Here is a 19,241-nt window from a genome sequence, read left to right on the forward strand (position 1 = left end):
TGCATTTTGTGAGGCTCCAGCTGGTGCTGTGACCCCTTTCTGAGGCTCACTGTAAGCCCAGAGGCTGGGTGCGGACCAAAGTAGCAGCAAGGTAGCACCATGGCTTGGACAAGCACAGAGTCCGAAATGTCTAACCATCTCTGAGTTGGGATGCAGGTTTTTTTCTGGGGAGCTTTTCTCGCAGGTGAAAGGTGATGTGGGAGTTGGTGGAAAGGCATTTGCCTGCAAACATAGCAAATGGTGACTGAAAGCTGAACACCTTCAGCTGTGAGATTAGTTCTTTGCATTCTGCATGAGATGTTATTTCTTGAAAACACAGGTAATGAGGTAGGCCTGGGTCTGGTTCAGCAGATTTGTGAGTGATAACTAGTGAAAGATGCTGTCAGCTGTTTTGGTAGACCTAACCTAGGGTGGGGACTGATAAATAATTCTGAATACATCAAATACAGAGGAGATGACAGCAGCTGAAAGAAACCTGTAATTCACCTGAACCAAGCTGGACTTCGTCATAACTACGAATACACTAGGGAGTCCCCAACAGCAAGAATGTACTGGTCAGGCATCTGCGTGGTCTGGATGGCAACTGGTGTATGTGTCCAAAGGGGAGAGAGGAGGGAGAAAACGTGTGTGTATATACATCTGCACACCCACCCACCCATGTACAAATTGTTTGTGACCATGTAACAAATACGTAACAAGACATATTAGAACATGAAGCATGCAGAAAGAAAGCTGGTTTGGTAAATCTGGCTGTGGGGCTCCTGCTTCAACTGGCTGCTGTTGACCGGCATTGGGCTGCTGCTCTGGTCGCCAGCCTGCCTGAACCACGGAAACCTGAGTAAGCATTCTGGTGCCAAACGGAGTTCTTAGCAAAACAGAACACGGGTAATTTCTACAGAAGCCAAACTCTGAAGATAAGCCACTAAATCACCGTGGGTCACACAACCTTCCATATTCAGTGATCAAATGGGGAAAACCGATTCAGAGGTGTATAGAGTAAAATTTATTGTTCTAACTTCTGGGAATCTTTAGTAGTGCAAGAAGATAATATCTTCATCTTTATTCCTCTCCTTAAAATTTGAGTGAACTTCTATAAATCACACGTAGGGATTCTCATGGTGTTCTATATCTTGTGCTGTAGAGTCAGGGAGGCACAGGCATGGCTCCTATTCCATGGCCATACAAAACATGGATAAAAAAAGAGATGATATCTGCAGCAAGCATTATCCTGGTTGTAGGCAGGTACGTGTGGAAAGTATGACGATGAATTTCTTGGAGCAAGTGAGTCAACAATACACTCCATCAGAATTTAGTTTTTAGTTCTTCAGCATCTAAATATTTCACAGTGAATGCAAAATGATGCTGACTTCAGGGACAGTTAGGAGGCAGAGTTTTCTTCTTTTTCAAGCAAGTCTTCTGTATTGCTATTTTGATATTTTCTTTGGTTCCTTCTTGAGCAATGGTACTTTAATGATTCATTCTCTTACCCTTGCTCAGGATTACAAGAAGTATCAGCTTTTTGCCATTTTCCTGCCTCCAGTCCACCTGAGGCACTTTCAGCCTTTAAATATGATAAGATCAATCTTGATTAGATTCCTACAGATATGTGTATTGAAGCAAGCTGTATCTCATTCTGCACTCACTTCCTGCATCTCACTTTTGAGAATATTTATTATTAATGTCATTGCTACTTATCAGCTTTTCTGTTATTAAGACAGTAAAGCCAGGTAGCATTTAACTTTGAAAAATCTATTTCAAGTTGAACCACCAATTCAAAAGTTTTACTTGCTACAGAAAAAAACCTTAGTACACAGCAGAATAGATCAACTAAGCTCACCTGTTGATGGATTTATATTTTTTTTTATTTGATACCCAGACTGTTTGTGAGCCTTGCAGAAAGCATTCCCTCTCAAAATCTATTTGTGAATGTTTGAGAAACAGATTCCATCCTTTTACATTTCACATTGTATCACTTTGAAAATCACATTAAGGACAGAGTATGAACAAACTGTGAATGCCATACTACGAAAAGTAGTTGCTTGGGGAACAAAATTTGGTAACAGACAACTCCCAGCCTAGCAGATTATGCTACCTGGAGATCCAGAAACTGAATTTCAATTTTGACTCATGAGAAATTGCATTAAAAATTAATAGTAAGGCTATATTAACCACAGGAACGGTAAGACATGGATGAGCTTCTTTTCACTGCACAGTTTTTTTTTCAGGGACTTTGAAGGCTTTTTTCCAAAAAGAAATTGTGTTCTACTTTAAGCTGAAATTCAGTCTAGGAAGCCTTAGAAGAGGCCTCAAAGAAAGGAGAGCATACAAGCAGAAACTGGCCAAGCTCAGGTGAAGCCAGTCGACATGCACTGATTTATACCACCAAGGGACCTGACCTGCTCTTCAGGCTCAGATTTATGCTTAACCCACTGTTACATAAAAAGTTGCTATATATCACGTAAACTGCAGTAATGGCTTATGTATGAGTGCTTCACATAGGAATATGCCAGGTAGCTCTCTGCAGTCCAATATCATGCAATTAGATTAAATCGTAACTGTGACAACGTAGAAAGCATTTACGGATAGCTGTTGTTACGGTTCAGCTTGTTACGTTAGTCTAACTTCCTAGCTATTGTAGCAGTAATTAAGCAGAACCTTTAATTCAGACAATCTGGAGAATGTGACCACGAGCAAGACTCATCTCATGGCCCCAATCTGACAAATCTGCACCTAGCAGGAGGTCAGAAAAAACCAAAACAAAGACACCCTCACACACCTGAGGTTGGTTATGGTCCCTGGTACAGTTTAGGGAAGTTCTCCTGATTCCCCGCCAGCTCCAGGGCACTATGTTGTAGCTAGGCATCACAGAAGCATGTTGTAATTCAAGTATGTCTCCCTTTCTATTCCTGGTGTACCAGACCCCTGGGCTTGGAAAGGGGGTACCTCCTGCTGTGCTGTCTCTACATCATTTTGGCATTCCCTCTTAATGGACAATCCCAGCTCTGACTGCTGCATACCAAATAGCATCTGTGTTTCCTGTGCAGAAAATGTCTTCATAAACAGTAAAAATCCACTCCCATTACAATGTTCTAGCTCTTAAATTGTTCTGTTTTCTATACCCTCAGGCTAAGGGAAGGTATTTTTTGCTCTGTCTCAGAAGTAGCTGTCTCAAGAGAAAGCTGGATGGTTTTTGCTCAGTATTTTAATTGGGGGGCCAAACGTGTCTTCACAAGGACAAATCGCTGATGCTCTTGGGGCAGCCCTGATGAGTATAATATATTTTCTCATAACTGAAGGCAATGTAGGCGTTTTCATATATCTCATCTGCTGGTATAATTAATAGATGCCTATATTTATATATCAGAGCTGAGTGATGGTGATAAAAAAATCGCTTAGTGTTCAACATGTCAACATATTAAATAAGACTGGGATACCTTGAGCCCCAGATGGCTGTAATAAATATTCCCAACTTTTCCCTAGTTCCCCTTCTAGCTGTCACACTCTCCTTTGTTCTGATTAATAGAATCAACCTTCTACAGTTAAAGATAAGAAATAATTTAAAATGGCAAAGTAGGATACCTGTAGTGAATGCATATTATGTTCAATACAGAGGAAGAGGGTGACAGAAGAGACTTTCAGCAGGGGATTTAAGAGTGTAAACAGAAAATTTTGTGAAAGACGTTCTCCCCCACCTGGTCTCTGATCCCACTCTCTGATAGATAGGCACTCATACTCTGTTCACAAAATAAATGTCTGTTGTCTTTTACCCTCATTCTGCACAGATGACAGCTTTCACAGATAGTAGGCTGGCAAACCCCATACCCCAGGGGTGGTTTATATCGCCTTGTTTCCCATCTTTCCTTACTTTCTCTGGCGTCTTTGATCACACTGCCAATATGCTGCAAAAGAAGTGCATTCATGCACTTGACCACCAGAAGGAAGTGGACACTTGCTCTTAGAAGACAAAATTCTGTTTTTATAAATAAATAGCAGGTATTTAGGCATCATACAGCTTTCTAAAACTAATGACGGCTGCTCTCTTTATCTTGGATAAGAAAGGCTACGTTCCATTGGCCTGCCTGTATGGCTAACAGTAGACCCAGTAGATCCATGAAACTGCGTATTGTCTCCCCAGTTCACATCGTGTCCTGATGTCACCCTCTGCATCTATGCTGTGGCATTTATAGGAAAATCCCTCTGCACTCATTGCACCTGTGGTCTCAACTACTCATAAGATGTGTTGCTATTAATTTAATGCATAATCTAGGCCATATTAATTGGCCTAAATACCATGGAAGTCTGTATCCAGTAAATGAAGAAAATATGACTTCTCAGAATACTTCTGAGAAGTTATGCAGTGGATCAAAAAAAGACCTTGAGTATGAAGCCACCTACGCCCAACCAACAGGAGAATGTCAGGATATTAGTTGTGGAAAATGTGGACCATATTAAGATCCCCAGACATTTCTAGCAACAGATAGCATGAAAGCCCTGAGACAGTGACCAGTAACTTACAAGTGTTACCTTGGTGGAGGTGGCATTCTGTATTTTCAAAAGTGAGGTTTTCTATAATGCCTGTCAGGTATCTGCCATTACTTCACTATTTTTTTGGGGTGGGCTTAAGGCAATATTCATCCCTCATAGTGTTAGATACTATAGTATAGGCATGAGTGTAGTTTAAGTTCCAGAGGTTTAATCCTTAGGTAGATAACAAGGTTTGGAAGAATCTGTTTTTCAGAATGTGGAGAAAGTGTATATGACACATCTACTTTGCAGACACAACTGGGTGAGAAGAGACCTACCCTCTTTGCTTAGAGACATGGTGAATATAAGAAAATATGTTATAACAGAGGAAAGACTGACTTGAAAGGACATGTTGCCTATTGGTAAATCACGCAAAGGAAGAGGACGGAGGGTAATGCTGCGTTCATGGGTTGGTTGAAGTGTTGATAACTTGAAGTTGGCCCAGAAGCACATGCTGGGGAGCGCTCAGGGAGCATTGGCACCTGCTGTTTCTCAGTCTGCCTGGTCTTTAAAGACAGCCAAAAGGAAAAGTGCTGGTGGTAGAATGAGAAGAATCATTGAGCAAGAATGTAATGCTATCACTAATCAGAAAAGCTGTCAGAATAGTCATGCCTGGGCTCTCATTCTTAATACTTACAATACCTAAAAGTTTGCTTGCATGGTACCTTGACATGTTTTAAGAAAACAAAATCCGTAAGAGCAGGGGAAACGGAAGACTTTCTGTAGCTGTGACCACTAGGAATGCAACAGAGACATGGGAATTCTCACACAGTGGCTAATGCCAGGCTAGACTCTGGGATAAGGATGGCAGCCAGGTATTGTACGAAGGACAAGCCAGGGCCAGAAGCCAGAAAAATTAATGCTTTTTTTAAGCTGGTGGTGTGGGAAAGACCAGTGGTTGAAGTTCAGGCAGTCAGGGTACCATACAAGACAGGAGGGGACAGTGGGTCCAGGCCAAAGCCAGGTGTTTTCTGTTAAAAAGTAAATCTTGGTTATTGAACAGTTGAACTGGAGTGAGGCCCTAGGAACTCCAGCATCAGGAGTCAGAGTAAGCAGTTGGGGCTAAGGGGATAGAAGACAGCTACAAGGGTGCTCCACATGCCCAGTGCCATGTGGAGCAGCAGAAAGCAACTGGCTCACGTAGCCCTCTTGGCTGGGCAAAGAGCTTGAGTGGGCTCTGGTCCCTGCTGTAAAGCTCAGTTTCCAAAGGCCAGACAGTGACACCGCTAAAAAGCAGCAAGGAAAACTCTCACTGAAGTTGCAAAGGTCGTTCATAAAAATGCACATGAGCACTGATGCCTGAAAACCAGATCCCCTTATTCATGTTTTCAAGTGCCTCTGAGAGCAGGGCACTCGGCTACCCCTTTGGAGAATGAAAGCAGTCTGCAGCTTTTCAAAGTGATATCCTTCTAACAGCATTCGTTATAAATGTACTGTCTTTTATTTGACCATGTTAAGTGTTCCCTGTGGATCTCAGAACAAAGCGACGTGTGGCTTTCGTGGTAGAGTGAGACCAGCCACAGATACCTTGCAGAGCAAGAGAGGTACAACAGTGCTGAGTGATTTGGTACTCGTAAGCAATTGGTCCTAAATCCTTGGGAAAAGCAGCAAGAATAATCTTTCAGCCAGTTTTTCTCCTTTGGGAATACACCGGAGCAGATTATGAAGTCTTGGAATGGATTCGTTCTTGGAGCACATGATTCTTTGAACATTGATCCCACTTCTGCAAATGAAGATTAAGACTGTGTGAACATGTTACCAGAAGACAAATCTTGTGGAATTGTTCCTTCTTTTCTTAGGTTGCGTTCAATTCCAAGCAGCAGAGATACCATATGTTCTTATTAATGATCCACAAATGAAATGCAGTAAATGACCACGTGTGAGCCATGTCCTAATGTAAATCCTATCACAGCCTTTAAAAGGTGTCGTGGTTTAACCCTGGCCAGCAACCAAGTACCACGCAGCTGCTCGCTTACTCCCCTCAACCCAGAGGGATGGAGAGGAGAACTGGAAACAAATGTAAAACTTGAGGGTTGAGGTAAAAACAATTTAATAATTTAAACAGAATAAAAAGGTAAAAACAACAATAATAACAATTATAATGGAAAGGTGGGGAAAAGGATAAAATCCAAAGGAAAGGGGAGAAAGGAAAACAAGTGGTGAGCAATTGTACTGTGCATCACCCACTGACTGATGCCCAGCCAGTCCCCAAGCAACGATCCCCCTCAGCCAACCCTCCCAGTTTATATACTCAGCATGATGTCCCATGGTATGGAATACCTCTTTGGCTAGTTCGGGTCACCTGTCCTGGCCGTGTCTCCTCCCAGTTTCCCGTGCCCCCCCCCCAGCCCTCTCGCTATCAGGGCCCGAGGAGCTGAAAAGTCCTTGACTTAGTATAAACATCACCCAGCAACAACTAAAACCATCAGTGTGCTGTCAGCATTGTTCTCACACCAGAGCCAAAACACAGCACTGTAGTAACTACCAAGAAGAAAGTTAACTCCATCCCAGCCAAAACCAGGACATGGGAAATGAGGAATCTGTGGGACAAATGTGTAGCCTGTGTGTAAAAGAAGTGTGCGGTGCTACTCATCCTGGCCTTCATCGTATCTATGTATGTGTGCTCGTGCCCATTTCTGCAAAGCCTTTCCTTCCTGTCTTTCTCCAGCCATACTTCATAGATACTTCTATCAGCAGCACTTTGTCTTCAAGAACGGAAAGCATGGTCTGAAGAAGTGATTTTAGTTGGCACTTCAATAGATTGGGAAAAAGTGGGTTGCGAATTAGCTAGGCTATGAGGAGGTACGGAGCCCTTTTGTTTTTTTTTTTTTTAAGACCTAACTGACCTAAATCTCCAATTCCTTTCTTTTAAGGTACCACACACTAGTCTGGAGGTAATGGAGCATGGAGATAACATTGCTGACAATCACGCATTCTAGTTATGCACATTGTTTAATTGGCCTGAGCTAATTCACTAGTTTTAAAATGGTCTGAAAAACTAATGCTGGTACTCACAGTGTCTATCAGCCTGTCTTCTTGGAATGAGAATCTTTAAAAACATAAACGCCAATGTACAGCCTACTGCCGTAGTCCTTGTTCAAACAGCATTTCCACTGATTCCAATATAACCCTGCCTTCGCTGTAATGTCTTGTGCGAGGCTGACTGGAAATGAAATCCCGTAGCTTTGCCAGCTAAACCCAAACTGGGCAAGATTCATTATGCTTGCTTTTCTGAGGAAGCATGATACATTTTTACAGGATTGAAACAGAAAATTGAAATCCACCTTGAAATAAACTCACAGAAAATTCCTGGCTCGTGATAAGTATTAAATTATGGCTTGACATGTTCATATATTATAGGTAGATACTAATTTACGGGCCTTGTCTTGCTATCCTTGGTACCAGTTAAAGGCAGTGGTAGTGGGTGTAAAAGCTGGTCAGTACTGAAAGGGATGGAGCCCCTGGCTGTTGATATTTCAAAGTCATGTTGTTTTCAATCTTGTACCATGTCCAAGAGTTGCCCTTGAAGAGACATACCTGAATTATCTCCTGTGCTATCGCTTTCTTTTCCACAGCAATCTTATTTAGCCATGACTCGATTTTTGAAGCCATATCCCCCAAGTACAGCTAAAGGACAAACTGTCTGAAGAACCACATAAATAATAAATCCTATGTTTAAATGTCAACCCAAAACAAACTTCTTTAAAGAAATACCATTTAACTTGCTTTTAAATTATAAGGAATAATAGAATTTTGCAGAAAAACAGCCTATTATGACATTTGTTTATACTCCATATTAATATCAAGCAAGCAGAGCTCCAGGAGTGATGCTGAACTTTCTGTTCTCCCAGTTGGTTACAGTTGGGTATTTGAAACAGCTGCTGCTTCTCATGAAAACCAGTGGCCTCTTATAAGTCTTAAAATCTTGCCCCCCACCACTTCTGATGCTGAATGACTTAGTGAATTTTAAACTTTGTAATCACAATTACCATCTATATTTCAATATTCTGACATAATTCTCTTCATTTCTCCTGTTTCTTGAGACTTTTGCTTCACCCTGCATTCTGCATTACACCATCCGCTGATTGATTTATGGATGTTTCTCTCCAGAGTAAAAACCCAATTTGCCTTTTTTTATGGACAAAATGTTTATACCCTGGTGTTAGATTTGAAAACCCTCTCATCCATACTGATCTAATAAGTATTTCTGGCTTGTGGAAACTAAGAATGCTTGCAGTAAATTCTGTTCTGACAAGGACATCCCCTAGAGGGTTCATAAACTTTCACTGCCTATGTTTCCTTCTTATTTAAAATAAGGCAAAATAATAGGCAATAAAACCAAGAAAAAGGAACATCTATACCCCATCAAAGGGCATCTCTTGATGAAACCTAAAGTTAGGGAATGGAGCTCTGTTTTAAAGTGGAATAATGCTGGTCAAACATTTGGTGTATCACTGACATTTCTCTGCGGTACAGCTAGCCTGCACATACTCGTTTTGATGCCCAAAATGTAGTTTGAGTTCCTTCTCTCCTTGTTTGGTGACCAGGAAAGGCCTGGCATCACTGTTTCTCTCTCAGTCTCAAAAGGCTGTCCCAGCTGCTTAGCTAGGGTTGCAGATGTCCTCAGAGACTTTGAGTCCCCACCCTCCCACCAAACCTCTTGTGTGTTTTTCTCTAGACTCTTGATAGCCTGCCCAATACCTTGGATGTTTGTAGGGCACCTTTCTCACATTTCCCTCATTTCTTTCTGTTAGTCTTATTTCTTTCTCTTCCTCAACAACACAATTTTTTTCCCCACAAAATCTTTTTAGGAAAAGCCCATGAATCAGCTCCCACATGTCTTGGTTCCAACTTGCTCATCTTCTGCCAATGAGGCCTATTCCTACCCAGCTGGCATCCCTACTTCATCTTCTGGCCCAACCTTTTGAGTGTTGGATTCACTCTTGTAGGAGCTGACCCACTGGTAGGAACCAGTTGCATCTGGGGGTTCCTGCTTATTTGATGTAGAAAACCATGAATACCATCTCCTGCCAGCTGAGCAGCCCCCAGGCTGAAGAAGGACTGGTTGAAGAAGAGTGGAGAACATCTGTTTTGCTCTGGGATAGGATACAGCTGCCGTTTTCATCTCTCCAGTGGTTCCCTCAGGGATGGGAAGGGGAGGCACAGCATCAGTCTCTGCACACTACCATCCCCTGAGGGTGGCTGATGGCTGCAGAATGTGTTACCTTGCTTCTTGAGTAACCACAGAATATAGCAGCAGAGCATCAGTTATTCTGCTGGCAATTTGTGCTTGTTAGCTCCCTTGAGTTGCCAAAATGCTTAGAGCAGCTTTCCAGGACAAAAGCAGCCATGGGCTGGCACAGAGAAGAGTCTGCAGGGAATCAAAGGTCCCCACGTAGGACAGAAATACAGGTCTTGGTGAAGTTACTTCCCACTCCTTCACTTCTGCAAGGAGAAGGAAGCTGGGCCATTTTTTCCCCTGTTCTAGTGCTAATTACTGGGCTTCGGTTCCGTAACGTGGCTGTTTCAAATGCCTGGTGCGGTTCCAGGTGACTGAGACCACTCGGAGATATGAAGCTCATGGAGGCAGATCCTGTGCCATATAAATCCACACAGCTTTCCCAGCTTCACCAGAAGTACATTGGCCAAGTGCATTAAGTCATCGGGAGAAAAGAATTTGTTACCGTGAACTCCTTGCAAATTGCCTTTCTTATCTCAAAGCGGTTATAAAATTTGAGGACTGGATTAGAAAGTGTAGGAGTGCTTTTGCTCTGCTAACTCCCTTAGGGAATAAAAGAATTGAAATGGGTAACGAAGTATTCATTGAATTTACTGTTTTCTCCCCCCTGCTAGTTATTTGTTCCACTGAGAGCCTGTGCATATACTAGAATTCCCCAGCATCATTGTATGTGGTTTGTTTTGGGTTTTTTTGTGGGGGGCGTGGGTGGGTCATGTGCCTGGGATGGAGGGTGGCAGCCTCTTTAACTCAGTCTGTTGTTGAGGGATTTGTCATAGTGCGGGTCTGTACCTGCCTGTATCTGGGGCACAGGAGGATATAAAAGATCATGTTATATAACACTCAGAGTCATCCATTTGTTTTCTGTCATATCTAAAATTATCTTTTTTTTTTTTTCTTTTTTTTAGGATTTTAGCGTGTATTTTTGTCTCTGTGACTCACTTGCTCTACTTAAATTAAGAAAATGAAGAAAAAAAACCTATGTGCTGTTTTGTTCACAATTACGCAATGACTCGAGTGGCTGCAAAACACACCGCAATCGTCGTAAGGTCCTTGTGGAATTTTACTGTTAAGGTGGGAAGAAAAAAGAATTTGAAAACAAGCCATCCTCACGTTAAAAGACTTTTGTGTCTGAGCAGAAATATATGCTTTTTTTCCATTTGGAGTAGCTGAAAATCATTGCTTTTGCTGACAACAGGATACTCACCACCTTTATTAGCAAACCTAGGAAGAATTCAGTCTGCAGCGAAATTCTTTGAGGGTTTGTACTTGACTGGGAGCTGCCAGAGCCTTTTCTCTTTGACTTATACTCCTGTCAGGTGGGAATTAGTTTGAAGAGCTGAACCCACTCTGTTGCCCAGAGTGCTGCCAGTCTGGGGCACGGAAAGCTTTGGGCACTGCTGCACTGGGCAGCAAGGTGGTTCAGCAAACCGGCGATGGGATTTCACAGGCATCCGAAGCCTTTTCCAGAGCTGAAAAAAAGAAGGGTGTTTGATCTGACTGAGAGGTGAGAATTTTCATTTGGGTGTAGGAGGACTCGATTGCCTCCTTTTCCTGAAGAGATTTTCATGTTCCTCTCTGAGTTCAGTGCTTCATGACTGCACTAACCAAGAAAGTACTGGGGGCATTTGGGAGCTGTCTGTCCCTTCGGCCTCCCTAAAGCCTTTCCCCAAGGGCCTTGGGACAATGTGGCTTCTTGTACAGACCTATACAAATACTTTGTTGTGACTGTGTGTATATACAGTTCCAGAAACTGTCCTGGTGATCTGTAGCGGAGACAGAGCCACTGCCTGCACTGCTTTCTTTATCAGTGGAAGAGCAGAGATGGGTTGTTCAAACCTCAACTGGAAAATGTAATAAAATTTGCCAATTAAATGAAAATCCATTTTTGGCAATGGATGTACTTGATGACTGATTAGGGCCTCCCTCTACCTTTTTATCACAGGCAACAGAATGTAGTTACATCTCTTATCTGTTCAAAATGTAGGAAGTTATATATGCTCAGTAATTTTAGGAATTTTATTACTGTACTTCAAGTGTCTAAATGCAGCATTTCAGTCAGAAGGCTAATCTCCCTGGGCTCCTCATATAGTCAATGGAGAGAGAAAAGATCCTCCAATGGGCCATTTGAGCACTAAGTCATGTTCTTTCTGCAAATTGTCCTCGGGAGGAATTTCTTCCCTTCTGCTCTTCAGTGGAGTGCTGGGGCTGTCTGTCACCACAGCCCATAGCTTTGTGGGCAGCTGGGAGAGGCTGGACACAAGCCTTTGGCAAGGGCTGGGGTAGCATCACATGGCAGCTTCGAGGATGTGTCAGGAGTGTGGTGCAGCCCTTCTTTACTTACAAAATCAGTCAGATGAGGAACTTGGAATTTCAGCACGCTGAAGAAATATTTTGGAATGTGGGGCAATCATGTTCTTTGCTGAAATCCCTGCACAAACCATCCCACGTTAGCTGATTTCTGGGTCAGTTGCAGAAACTTATTTGTAGTGCTGATGTGGATGGAGATGAAATAGCGCAAGAATGCCTGCTTGCTGTTTTGGAAAGGTAAAACATAGGCACGTGTCCGTAACAGATTGTTCTTCTATCCTGCCAAAAATGTGTATCTTCCTTTAGGTGTTTGGGCCAAGGGGAACCCTTTGAAGGGGTGACTGTGTCATCCCTTAGGGAGCTACTGAGTTTGAACAGGTTCCAGAGGGCATGGAATGAGCCTGGGAAGAGGATAACAGCATGGAGATCATATAGATGCAGTGAGATCATGGCCAACCATGAAGAGTAAGCAACCAGGACACAGAATTGATCACAGGATTTTTCTTGGTGCCAAAGGGGACTGTGCAGAGTTTGCTGCCAGAGTCACTTACCTGGCTGCAACCAAGTGTAGGAGGAGGCCACACACCTGTGAGGGCACAGACAGTGGGGAGGGAGTGTTATGTATTGTTTGTTGATTATTTTTTTTTAATTTGAAAAATCTATTTTCCACGGTTTTTTACTTTGTACAGTTATAACCTCTGGGCATTCTGGAGTTGCATGCTCTAAGGCAAAAGTTTTGGGTACCCGAAGCTCCATCTGACACAGCTATTGATTGCCAAATGGGGCAGCCAGCTGGGGGATGGAGTGAATATCAGAAGTGTGTCTTCTCCATCACGCAGACACCACGCTGCTTTGTAAAAGACTAGTCTATCAAGTACAATAGGTCTAAAAATAATTGTTAATAGTTTACAATGTTTCTGACTCTTCAAAATTTGATTACATTTTGGCATAAGGATTACTTTAATTTGCAAGTTTTCATTCTGTATTCTAACTGCAGCCTATTTGGACAGATGGTCAGTGCCTGCAAAAGAAAACGAGCTAACATGAGGATGGGTGTCACCTCCGATCTGTATCTCGTACAACTAGCTTTTCCTCCACCTCTCTATAGCGGCACCTACAAATTGCCCTTTGGCTTCTGAAATGTCATAAATGAGCCTTAGATGAAAAATAAGATTCTCACAGATAGCAACTGAAAGAAGTAGGTCAAGAAGCAAAAAGAAACAAATGTACTATGGATTTATTCATCAGCTTATCCGTAAGTTATTCTTATGCTCATAGGTGTACCAGAAGAGAATCCCTCACTCTGAACTCTTCATAATTCATCTAGAAACAGCATTTGGAAAGCAGAAGAAAGAAATTCACTCCCTCCCACTCCCCACCCCTAGAGAAAGGGCCATCTTATGATTTAAATGGTTTTTTTTATTTTTTTCCCCCACAAACACTAGAATTGTAGTTGTCATTTTACAGTTAGGGAACTGAGATGTAGAGAGTTTACTCCTACTAAAGTCACAGGTTGCTATGGATTTTGATTTTTACTTTTAAAAAATATAACCTCTGGGCATGCTTCAGAGTCAGATCTGAAGCTATTTGCCCCTGAGTTTGCAAGAATATGCAACTGAGCCAGGAACAGAACTGATTCCTTAGACTGCGTCTGTGAAAACGTGGTTAAAGTACTGGCAGGCAGTGGTTTAGTTGTTAGCACGGGTCCTGGCATTGTTTGGACCCGTGAGAAAATGAGGGATAGTCTGGACCTGGGACTGTCATTTAGAAAGCAGCACAGATGCAGCCAGCACGCTTTGGCGTGGAATAGAGTTTGTCTCTGTGGACTAGGTTGAGCCATTTGCCCTCAGCCCTAACTTACGATGAGCCTTTGAATGTTGAACAGTTCTTCTTCCCATTCAGCTTGGGCAGTAATATGCCTTATTTGAAATTCTTGAGCAAGACCAGTATGTGTAACAAGAAATTAAAAAAATATATCATAAACATTGTTCCGTTTTCAATGCCCTGGTGCACCAGTTATCAATGCTTTGCTCATGTTTTCCTTTTATTGGCTTCTCTATTATTTGCTGCTGTGGTTTTTCCCCTCTGTGCAGGTGTTCTGTGAGCAATCACAGTTTGCCTTGACAGCTCCACAACACTATGCATAAATGGAGTGGGCTCAGTAGTCCCACATATAGGCAAATGGGCAAAAATTAAAATATCATGGGTCATAAAACTACCAAATTCCTATAGTTAAAGCAATGATCTGTTCTTCAAAGTCTCTTCAAAATGTAAGGATTTTGGGCATACTTTTATCATTCTTTGTTTTTAAATAGGAAAAGTGTTACATGATGCCATGCTTTGTCTGGTTGACAGTTCTTAATAGAAGGAACTGTAGATGGATGAATAACTGTATTTATGACTAAAACTTTTTTCTTTGAACATGTAAAAGCTTATTTTGCATTGATAATTAGGTATTTTAATTTCTGAGAACTATCTGAGAATCATTATTAACTAGACTGTCAAATGTGATGTGAATTTATCATAAATTTACGTTAGGAAAGTGCTAGCTGTACATCCTATACAGGACTGGGAACAACAGCAAAAAAAAAATAAAGGGAAAAAAAAGCTTAAAACTAACACTAAGCAGTATGTGCCCCTTTTATCATCATCAAATGCATTATGTTTCTGTACCCATTTACACAGGTACACCTGGGGCATGAAATCAGTGCGAATGCAATGCCTCACATCTTGCTAGAATTCAGTAGCAAATCTGGCACAGAGCTGTTGGAAGTATATGGAAATTGGACTGTCACGCAGGGAGAAGTGTATGATGAGCAGGGTTAGAATAGGAAACCTTGGCTGAGCTTATGGAATAATTACAAACCCCAAATGGGAACTTATTAGCTGGAAAAAATAATGGAAAGTTTTATATGTGTTAATTGATGACAGGATGACTGTGGCATGAATGGGAATGAATTGTGAAAAAGGCAAACGTGAGTTTGGGATATGCCGGCTGAGGACTTCAGGTAGAAAGCGTGCAAGGTGCTGAGCAGGTCACATGAAGAATTTTGTTTACAATAGTTCCAATCAAGAAAAAAAGAGCTTTAAAGCCAGAAGACTTGCAGAGAGTGTAACTGTAAGTGTCACAGAAACAGAAGAGCTGTTTATGGCTCCTCACACAACAGATTTTGACTTGCTCATTTGAGCACAGCCGAGTTAAGAGAAGATACATTTCTCTCAAGAAGTATTTCAGAGGTAAAAGCATCTCCTAATGAGTTTGGATATTTTAGTTAAAGGCTAATCTTGGCACAAGAACAAACAGGTATAATCTAATTTTCTATTAATCTTGGTTTTGGTTTAGTTAGTACAAGGTTTAAGGTTTTATGACTTTCTTATGGTAAAGAGAATGAAAATAAGATACTCTGTTAGGGACAGACTGGTTTATTCATGAAATACATATATGACTATATGTGAAAGATTATATGATGTGGCTGCCTGTGGCATGAAAGAGCAGGGTTAGATGATCCAGGAAATCCACTGTAGCATTCTGCTGAACATTTACAAAGATGTATTGTGCACAGTACTTACAAGAGACTACATTCAGCTGCTCTCCTCTGCTGAAGACAGTAGAATATCTTCATGGAGCAATCTGGGATTCTGGATCCTACTTTAAGGTCTCTCTTCCTGGGAAAGTATCCTACCCCTAAGCTACTGAAAAGGGGGTGAACATGGTTTGAGACCCTAAATCCCTATATTTGCAGAGGTGCCTAGACCCAGTTTTGAGGATGTGTGTCTGTCTGATGGGCTTGTGTTTCTCTGATGTTTCCTCTTGAGTGTGAGGGCATCCCATCGCTGGTGGATGAGATGTCGGAGCCGCTCCTTCTTAAGCACAACGCTCAAGGTGTCTAACGTGGCTGTACAAACTCTAACCCTTGAACTGGACACGTGACTTCCGACTTCAGTACCTGAATTCCAATTCCTGCATTGTACAATATCACATCACCTGTGTGCCTTTATTTCACATCTAATTTTTTGCAGAAAGTCCACCCAACGTGCCATTTGGGGATTGAAATGCTGCTCTGTGTGAATAAGAAACCTACCTGGATAGGTAGGTTCATGCTTCAGTAACATGAAATCCAATTCTGACCTTTGAAGTACAGTTCAGCTTGAGGGGAATACAGATTTATGTGTGTGGTTATGTAGAAGTGTTAGAAATGGTGAACGGCTGAGCGTGAACTCCACACGGAGAAGTTAGCAGTGGCTAGGACAAATGCCTGTGATGGACCATTGCCCCTGTGGCAGTGAGGTTTTGTACCAATTTTTCAACACATGAATCTCCAGTCTCAGCTGGTATAAGGTGATGCTGAGCCACTGGCTTCATAAATGGCTAATTCATATCTAATGAGGAAAATGGCCCTTAGGGACTTCTTTCCTCAGTTTAACTTCCAAATCACTTACAGGATTTTTCTGGTAACCACTTCCCCCTCTAAATAATGCATTGGGTGTCAGAGATTGATTATCCTGGTAGAGTTCTGTTCGTTGATTGTTAGGAAATGGATTCCCCACTCAGTTACTGCTTAGACAATAAAATAACAGTAGTCACGGTATTTTACAGCAGTGTTTTGTAAGTGGTTTGCATACATCTTAATATCTACCTCTCTATAATCCGCCTAATCCACCCTTTATGATGAATTTGTTAACAACATAGGGAAGGTTGGTTTGAGCAGAGAGGATGATAGCCATTTTTTAAAGTATTGCTTGTTCTACCTGTTTTTTCTCCTGTTGTGCTAGTTAATAACAACATTTATGTCGGCATATTTAGCGAGCACTAGAAAGAAGACAGAACTCTGCATTAGTATTGACTCTAAGTTAAGCACATCCAAAGTGGTGGTAGTAAAATGCAAGACAAAATAGGATGCTTTTTCTCATTTCTTTGTATTTTAATATTTCTTTCAGTAGGCTCCTGCTTTGAAGATAACTGCAATATTAATCTAGCAGACTTTTTCAGGTGAAATTTTTAAGATGACATCTGTGATATTTAGTAGGTTGAACACTGACATCAGAGCATGATTTGCTGTAACCTTTTTTATGGTGACCCGAGGCAGTCTGACATTCATCTAAAAGCTAGACACTGCGTCTTTGGGGAAGGCTGCCCTTAGGTTCTTGCAAAAAAACCAATTATTTTGAGAACTGCTTTTGAATACGATCCTCAAAAGACAGAGGGTAGGAGAGCCAAGAGGGACTGTCATGGAACACCTTACTCGTGATGTTGTGAGGATGGTAACCTAGCAATAGCTTGGCCGTGCATACTCAGAAGCGTAATGATGGCTAGTTCCATAAAGCAAGTGTACAACTGTGACGTGGCTGTCATGACAGTAATAACATAACCTCTCATTACAGGTTTTTCATACCAATAATTGTTCATCAAGTGTCACCAGGATAGGGGCACCCAGGATTAAAAACATGTGAACAATTATGGATGTCCTGCACGCATCTGGAGACTTCCTAAGAGAAAGGTATGGTCACGGCGATCCTGGGCAGAAAGCTCCTTTGCACTGTGTAGGATTCAAGGACCCTCTTGGACTGATAGGGTTTCCTTGGCAAAAAAAGATGGACAGAAACAGCATCTCTTTAGCAGCTCGAGCTGCTAGACAGCTGTTCTGGAGAACAGCAGAAGCTCCTGTAGGGAAGAGCTGCCCACATGCTATTTGCTTTCCCGTGTGAGGCTGAGGGACACATGAACACTCGGCAGGTGGGACAAGGATGTACTCGCAGCCTCTGCTCCAGGAAAGAGGGAGCAGGTGCAGGAGCCTGCTCCAGTGACTACCCAGTGTGTCACCAGCAGCCCACAGCCTGTGGGTGGGACATGGCACACTAGCCAGACCGAGGCGGGAGGTGGCCAGCAGTGGTCCTTAGGGAGGAGGATAAAAGAAACAGCAACAAAAAGGCTGTTCTTGGGGGAGGGATGGACAATCTGTTGCTGCATGATGGTTAACCTGAACCATTAAATATTGCCCAGTTTCACAAGCCTCTCCATTCGGCATCTGTAAATCCTCTAATTTTGGCTAAATCCTCTAATTTTGGCTAAATCCTTTTGTTTCCTATGCTTTGCCTTCCCATACCATTTCTCCACTCTGTCTCCTTTCAGTGCTCCACAAAAAGTGAACTATGGACAGTAGGAGCTGGTTTGTTTGTTTGTTTTTTTATTGCACATCTGTGCTATTCCAGGCAAAATGGAGCTTTGATGTGAGTAAGGCTTCCAGGCGCTATTTTAAGTATTCCATAAATGATAGTAATAGCACCAGATAATGATTAATTTTAAGTGGGGGCCTGGTTAAAAATCCCAGTGCTGGGCGAGGGAGGGTAATTCTTGACAAGAAAAAAAGTCCTCCTCAGAAGACTATGGACCCGTCTGTAATTTTAACCCTCTTTCCCCCAGAGATTAGGACAGTGGAAATTGATTGGGTTGTTTCATTGCCAGATAATGTAGGTGTTTGATCAACTTCTACTTCAGGTGCTGAGAGACAAACAATTCCCACCATTCTTTTGATCTTTAATGAAGTTTTAACCTTGAAGCTGACTCCTGCACCGCACCTCTCTGCTCTCCCTTTGGCCTGAATGCAGGATGCTTCGGAGTGGCTTTGCTGTATCTGAGCAGACGCTGTACTTTGTATTTCCCTGGCTTCTTTGCATCCTTGAGTGACACCTGCCTTGTGACTTAAGAAGGTGGCTGACAAGAGCAGTGAGGAGAAAAGGTCACTAGGTCAGGTATGGGAATTATGAAAAAAAAGAGGGTATAATATCCCAGACTGTTGCTAAATATTATACTTTGGAGATTGCTACTGAGATATGAATGGGAAGGAGTGAGAAGTCTGGAGGAGGTCTGGAAGTGGTTGGAGAAGGTTCAGAACTTAAACAGAAACTGAAAGTCTTACACAGAGGGCAGAGTGGCAGTCTGCTTGCTCCTGGTGGCAGAAAGACTTGAGGAGGAGATGCTTTTCTGGGTCACGTTAGAAGTTAAAAAAGAAATGAAATGTCTGGTCTTAATTCCACCGGTGGGTTAGGTGTCCCGTCAGTAAGCATACTTACTTTAACTGGCTCACGTTTTTCTTATCTGGTCAAGATGTTCTTCAGAAAGAGTGTGAAATACTGTGATAGATAAGGAATGACTGTGTTTAATACAAATTTC

Source organism: Falco cherrug, chromosome 2 (genome assembly GCF_023634085.1).
Source record: "Falco cherrug isolate bFalChe1 chromosome 2, bFalChe1.pri, whole genome shotgun sequence".
In the NCBI taxonomy this organism is placed as follows: Eukaryota; Metazoa; Chordata; class Aves; order Falconiformes; family Falconidae; genus Falco; species Falco cherrug.